The sequence below is a fragment of the Siphateles boraxobius genome, unplaced genomic scaffold (assembly GCF_051911475.1).
Source record: "Siphateles boraxobius isolate OS27281-9 unplaced genomic scaffold, OSU_SipBor_1 7, whole genome shotgun sequence".
NCBI classification, from domain to species: domain Eukaryota; kingdom Metazoa; phylum Chordata; class Actinopteri; order Cypriniformes; family Leuciscidae; genus Siphateles; species Siphateles boraxobius.
In genome coordinates this window covers 24757256-24765396 of record NW_027509197.1, presented here as the reverse complement: position 1 = coordinate 24765396, position 8141 = coordinate 24757256, and positions in this window count along the sequence as shown.

The window sequence follows — 8141 nt, the reverse complement described above, 5'->3', positions numbered from 1 at the left end:
AGTTGTGGCATACGTCATCACGACCAGCACAGGATCAAAGTTTGTGTCATTTTGCTGATTGTTTTAATTTGTATCGAACTGATTAGCAGAACAGACCTGTCCCTCTGGGACAGAGGGTTTTGTGTTCACTCATTGCAACAGTACTTTGTAATATGTGTAATATTTTGGCATCTAGAGTTTCACTACACATGGGAAGAGGAGATTTTAGCCTAGCTTTAATTGAAATCATACAAATCCGTGCAGTGCTAGAAAACATTGTTGGACTAGCGTCAGGATTTCAGACTGTGACAAAGATAGCTGTAAATATGACAGAAAAAACTTTGAATGATTCTTGTAAAGCCGTTCTTTTTAATGAGTCCGTCAAGAAGATTCTTAAACTCACTTGTGAGATAGGGGATTCAGTCAGTGAATCATTCAGAGCCATTACTAAGTTTACAACTTCACGACAAGCAAGGAGTTGTATATATTATATATAGATATATAGATATATAGATATTGTATATAGAGCTGTCAAGAATTTTTTTTTTATTTATCTAATCAACTACATGATGTGGTGATTCATTAATTTCAAATTAATAGCACATCAAATTTGGCTGAGAAATTATCCCCAAAAAATAATTCTAAAATCATTATTGTGTTGACTGAGAAAAACATCAAATAGACATTATAAAAAGTAGTTTTAGAAAGAAATATCTTGATTCAACATAGAATTTATTACACATAAACGTTTAGGCTACAACGGCCTTGATTTTATTTAACTAATGTTTCATAAGCTGCGTCTGAATTATTTAAATATATTTACAGACCAGAGATGGTTTGGTTACCAACATTAATCAAAAGATCGTCATTTATGTTCCGCAAAAGAAAAAAAAAGTCATACAGGTTTGAAATGACATGTGAGTAAATGTAAAGAAAAAGAATTAAAATATTTGGGCAAACTATCCCCAAAATATGTTTATTTTTTATAAAGTGATACTTTAAATAAGAAACTAAAACTGCCAGTAGGTGTCAGAAAATGTCTAAATGAGTAAGTCATTCAGTCATTAATTCGATTCATTCAAACGTCTGATTCAGGAATGAAGTAAATGGCTCTCTTAATGAATGGACCATAAAATAATTGGTTTACCGATTGATTTGCTCAGAATGCGGATTCATTCAGAAATGTGTTGCTCAGAGACGCACAACAGTTCTGCTCTGGCTTTACAGGTAATATTTCTGTTGGCAAAATTGAGACAATAACAAAACAGTAAATACTGTGCCTAAAATAGGCTGTAACACAATATTAACTTTGTATTTATTGACCTGTTGTATAACATCAATATCCCATTTACTTGTGCTATTTGGGAAAAAAACAGCACTCATGTGATCTTGCTTAACTATATCATATAACGTGAGAAAAAATAATAAAGAGGCAATTTTGCCCTGATATCTTGAATTTAAAAGGCATTCTTTCTAACTGCATTCATAGAGTTGTGAACTATGACATAAATGTGTAGGCCTAATTAGGAAGTAGCATTTGAGCACTTCCGGTTCCAATGGATTTTCATTTAATGGGTTTTTGGTTAAATGGCTAAAATAAGGTCTGTGGTTAACACAAGCTCAAATTACTTTCACGTTTTATTCTACGGCATAATAAAGTTTAATTCAGAAATAAGAAATAAAATCAGTATTACCCCACTCGTGATTTGTTTTAAGTGTCTTGAAAAGGTGGTTTCTAACATTCTTTAGCTTTTTACTTCTGGCAACTGCATTTAGGTTCAAAAGTAATAAAAGTTGTTACTTTGTGAAAACAATCTTGATGGAAAAAACGTGTTAAAGTATCATAAACTTTTGTTGATCACCGAGCTTGTTTTTTTGCAATAATCCCAAAGCCTGTGGAAAAATCCAAGTCGAGGGAACCAGTGTGACGCTAACTGCCGGTAGTGACACTATATTTTTTTTGTTTTTAGTCTGGCAAATGTAGACATAACTTTTGCAGATGAAAGGTACGCTTGAAAGAGCAGCAAACTGTCTTCTTTCTCTTTCCATTTGCCTTCACCTGCTCTTAGCCTATCCGCTCCACCACACCAATGTCAACACATCCTCTTCATGTCAAGACAGATTGGTGCATTATCCCGATGCTAAGCCTTGCATTTCAATCTTTGCTTTCCCATTCCTGCGCCACGTATTGATTTTGATAAAAAACAACTTGCTAATCCAAATAAACAACATGTCAGTGAGCCATTCAAGCTAACAGAAATATTAGCACAGCATGATCCCTTGGCTGGGCTAGCCCAGGGTCTACCAGAGCTCCTGACCTGGCAGGGGGTTGCAATGGAGGGTGGGGGTAGTTGTGTGTGTGTGAGGGGGATGCTTTTGCATGAACATCAAACCAGCAGTAGCGGCAGATTCCACTTCATTAATGCACTATAATTCAATGACTGTCAGATTTGCACATACATTTCTTGGCAAATTTTTATTTTAAGCTGTAAATTGAATTCACTGCCTCCCAAATTAAATGGCTAGTTAATCCAAAAATGAAATTTCTGTCATTTACTCTCCTTCTTGTCGAGACTTTATTTTCTTTGTTGAACACAAATGTGGATATTCTAAGGAATGTTTCAATTGTTTGAGCCCATATGAAAGTCAATGCAACATTGCCAAAACAACAGTGAACTATTGATTTTCATTGTATGGACAAAAAAGTCTAATATTCAAAATATATTTTATGTGCTCCACAGAAGAAAGAAAGTAATACAGGTTTGAAACAACATGTGGTTGAGAAAATGATGATAGAATGTTTAATCTGTCCACTGTCCCTTTAAATTCATGCTCTGAATTGGTTGCACCGAAACTAGCCTGACTAGGCCTCTCATTGCCATCTAAATTCCTTATACATATGGTAGGCCTATGGGTAGCCCTTTAATGTGTATTACGCTGTTGTGCACGTACACGCTCACGCGAATTCCACCAGAGCGGTTTTCATCTTTTGAAGTATTCGTCTCTGCCGCCATCTTCTACGAGTGGTAAATGTGCGTGCATGAATGTAAGTTCATTTATTCTTATATTTAGCTGTTATATTGTGATATATTCATACTTTCATGTCGCAGCTGTATCCCATTGTTGCTACTCTGTTCATACTGCAATTAATGTGTTTAGAGGCGAGTGATGCCATGTCATCTGTAATTCACGTGCATATGTTTAGCGCCATTTACCTCGCTGTGGACAATATAAACATGTATAGATGATGTATACTGAGGTAATCTTTATGTTGACTGTATTTAGACATATTCTGATATATTTATTTGTTTATTTCAGACTAAACCACATTTTACCACTCAGTAATGGCTAATGGCTGTGTAAAGCTGGACATGTAAATTGACACATCTGAAGAGATAAAACGTTAATCGATCTTCTGTCTCCTGTCATACTTCTTGCCGGAGTTCCGTAGTAGATTAGCCTTCCACCTAACTTCACAAATTAGAATCCTTACAGTGATAGGCCTACATGACCCTCAAACTCTCCTTACTGCTAGATTTACCTCAAGTGATGTTAATTTTAAGTTCAGGCCTCTCCCACCTCCTCCCACAGGCCCTTATCTGCCCCAGTGACCCCTGGGCTAGTTCCACTCACTGCTGCAGGGGAGCGTGTCAGCTTGGGGGCCATCTCGATCACCCCAGCATGCCATGGGGGCAGGCAAGGCTCTGCACAGCATGGGAAAGAGAGTGTCCGTGCTGTTTTTAAGGTCATGCTAATTGCCACACTCCTCCGTCGTGCCGTCACTTAGCGGCGGAGGCTGCATTCAGAGCATGGTGCAGGTGTTGGGTGCCCTTTAAACCTTTAATTAAATATCACTGTAAAAGGTTAATGCAGAAAGCCAGGTATTACAGCCTGCAATGAGCGTCCAACCATAAAACTATTCGAGTCTGTTAGCGTGTGAAGGATTGACATGACGGTTATTTGATCAAATGAAACGGCAAGACGAGTCAGAATAACACCACTATTTTATGACATCTGACAGCATTCTTTTAATCTAATGAGAAAACCCCTGTTTGAATAAATTGTTGCCTGCACAATTAGATATAATATTCCAGCATAAACGTGTGAACTGGAGCATCTGTATGATTTAGATCTAATATTTTTGCCGCTATATAAAGAACAATTGTCACCTTTTGATAATCTAATCAGGATTTTGTGTGACCCTAGATAATGAGATCCATCTGCTAGTGGCTTACAGTAATGCAAGGGGAAAAAAATACAAATGCAGTACAACTTCTTTCACTAGGCTGTAAAGAGATTTTACCAATTTAGTACATAATTAAAACGTGACAAAATATAATGCCAAACAATTACGAATTACTAAACCTTCACAAGGACCATAAATTGCAGACTAAGTAAAGAGAGAAACAAGACAAAAACACTGTATGTGAATGAGGAATGATTTGGAAATGTGGCCAACAATTCTTCAAATTTTTGATTCCACCCAGCCACAAATCAATAGACTCAATGTTGCACACTGTGGAAATATTTGGATATATTAGGAAAATATGTCTCTGCCCGAATTCTGAGCTGTGATATGAGACTTTATAAATATTTGCAGAGGAAATTTTACAGTGTCTGTTATTCAGCCTTTTGAGGAGAGCACAGCTGTGATGGAAGAGCATGTATGATTGGTATGACACTAGGTTCCAACACACAATTAATGTAAATAACCCTAATTAACAGCCTTTTTCTGAGATATGGAAATGCTGCCAAAAAAAAATATCAGCCTTACCTGGATCCTGTTGTCAAATCCACTCGATAAACCTCAGTATTTTCAATAAAAAAATGTTTTTCAATAAATTAAAATAAATTAAAGGGATAGTTAATCAAAATATAAAAATGTTGTCAAAATTATTTAGTCACCCATATATTGTCTCAAACTTTAAGGACTTTTTGTCCTTATGAAGGTAAGTAAATAATTACAGTATTTTCATTTTTGGGTGAGCTATCCCTTTAAATGGTAGCTTTTCAAACCATGATGTAAATATTAAGATATTAATTATGCTAATTAAGTTATTTAGCAGTAAATTAAATCCGTCAGTCTATTTTTTTATCTCGTTATTATCATTTACCTCTTTCTAAAGGCATATCATGAGCATCTTATTGCAGTGTATTCAGTATGCATCGAGTGTCTGGAGGTGTCAGCCATTTTCATACGGTATTTTCATACCATATTTCAGCAAGGGAGAATAATCTCACTTAACATAAGAACGGTCCTTCCCTCTGGTGCGCTGCATTGCCCCCTGCTGTGGTTTTGTTGTTTCTAGTTTTGTTAAATAATTAATTCTTCGTCACGATTCCTTCCATAATCTATAGCTCACCATAACCAGGAGTAACAGTGCCAGTGCCTTATCCACCCTGCCATGAAAATGAAATTATGGACTTTGTGTGAACAAACATCTGTGGTATTAAGTATTAAAAATTTAAGTTTTATTAACGTTTTCATTGCAAAAACATCTTAATTTTTGAGATCTCTATTGTGGCTCCTGGTTTTTCAAGGTTCTTTTGTGGCCCAGCAGATCAAGGCATGAAGAGCTCAGTAATTTAATTCTCTTACCATCCACCTCCCAGCCCAACCTCCGGACCACAGCTTCTCTCGATCTCTTGTTTTCTTTTCAAGCCTGTATTTGCCTTCTCCCTCTCTCCCTCTCTCTCTATCTCTATCTGGGCTGAGCTGCCTCCCCGTGGTGAGGGTTGAATCCAGGGGCCACCTGCAGCAGCCGCCGCTAGCGCAGCCAGACGCCGTCGGCCCCCTTTGATATCTGTGCGGCAGCCACCCCAGCCACATTTACGCCCGCGCACCAGCCGCAAAAACCACCAGCTAATGTGGGATATCAAACAACAGTCGCCTTCTCTTTCTGGCCCGTTTTTTGTCTGTCTCTCTCTCCCTTCAGCCTTCATTCTCTCTTTTTCCCTCTCGTTTTCCGGGGGTTTGAATTTGGAGTATGTTTAAGCCGCCACACCAGCCGGGCTCAGGCCCTTTCAGAGGCACAGCTTGGGCTCCCCGTCTGGCCCATGGCCTCTGTGGCCGCCTCTATATTACACTGGCTTTTGTTAGTGGCGGCCCAGCCAAACAGGACCAGCCATAGGCCGCCATTTTCACCACCACCTGAGAGGAGATGAGAAATGGGGGAAACACACACTCGCACACAATGAAAAGAGCCGCATTTTTCAAGTGAGCTCCTCAGGGAATCCAAAGTGAAGATGAAAAGAGAGTAAGGAGGGACGGAGAATAAAACGCAAGAAAAAAAAACTTTCATAAATACACGTCTGACCAATCGTCGACATCAGTGCGCAAAATTAAAAAGAAATTCCGACTAGTGCAATATGTTACCCCAGTGAGTGACAGTCTGAGGCTATTTTTCCCCCCAGTGTATATGTAAGCACCAGTAATTGACTGAATTGAGAGGATAGGAAATATGGTTCGGTCACGTATGACAACGTTTATACTTTTCAGACCAAGAAAAGTATGGTGTATGGAATCCATGTTCACGGAGGGATACTAGCAGGCACCCCAAGAAGACTGGGATAATTAAATGAATTGACTAAAAGGATGCAATGAATATCCCTGCACAGCATCAGGTTAAAGCCCACAAAATTGAAGTCTAATCTAAAGAGTTTCATATCAATTTACTTGAACAGTAGAATGTATATCAACTGTCTCTGTGGTTAATTTCTGTTTGAGATGTATATGTGCGCATAGTTATCCAACCATTAGTGGCAAAGCCTTCTCTATAAAGCCACCTGATGCTAAAAAATATACTTTCTAATATGTTCTCGAATACAAACTGCAACAATAGCAAAGCTTTCACTTTACCTTGCTATTCATTTCACTGACAACTGGGTAAAAAAAACAGTATCAGGGTCCTCGACGTGTGGGCAAGCCCCTCTGTCTTTTACACGTAAACAAAAACATACGCATGCTAAAAAAATAAACAACGAACAAGTAATGTGTGTGCAAACACCTACTTACAAAGACGCTAACACACCAGAGCAAATGCACACGCACACCTGAGGAACATGTGGTGCTAAACTTAAGCTAATTAAGTGACAGACAATTGCACACAGGGGAGACATTCCTAGGAATCACTATCAACAACTGGATCAACATGGCAGGGAAGAGAAGGTGTTTATTAGCCAGTTGTTCGTACTTTGCTTCGCACTAAAGTGTCAAAATTACTCATTGTTTCTGCGATCTCGGGTGTCATCGCAAACTGTCATGAGGAACATTTATATTAGATCCAAGGACAGTTTGTGGAACTGCTGGGCTAAGAAGAATAAAAATGAATTTTTAAGACATAATTCAACCAAAAATGAAAATTTGTGTCATTCCTAACCTCTATCACTTTCTTTAGTGAAACACGAAAGAAGTTATTTTGAAGAATTTTGGTTACCAATGACAAAATATCACCTTTTGTGTTCAAACAGGTTTAGAATGATGGGTAAATTTTTGCTGATCTAGAACTAGCTGACAGTGGGACTATCCTGTAATTTTATATTATAAATATAAATTTTATCAAATATTTCCTGTCTGTTAGGAAGACTATTTTTTCTAGGAAATGGTGCTGTTACTGTTGAGATCATTCAAACACTTTAAGAAAATCTGTGGCCCTGTGAGTATTTAAGTGGTAGATTGAACAATCATGCTGAAAGCGAGATTTTGTAAACGTAAAAATAGAGTGACATCACACAAGGGCTGTCTGATGCAAGAAAGTAGACAATAATTCCGTCAAAAGGGATAGAGAGAACATAGAAGATAACAAATGCCTGTCAAATTTGTTAAGAGTTGAAAATGTCTGATGAAAGCCTTTGCCGCTAAAACATCTATCACAAACAATAAATGTTAATTCTACTACTATCTACCAGATAGATCCCAGATAGATGCAGATCCATTGTGCTTCACAGGAGGAGTTTGGAACGCTCTGTGGTTATGGCTCTAATGGCTAGTCGTTAGTAATGCTCAATGATTGTCATTAGGAAAACTCGTGGCTGAGCATGGAAAAGCATATTACAATACACACCAGGCTGGATGAAATACAGAGTAAGGCATGAATGTCTCACAAAGAAACTTAATGTTTTAAAAATGTTTTATAGACGTAATGATAAAGTCTTTGATGGAT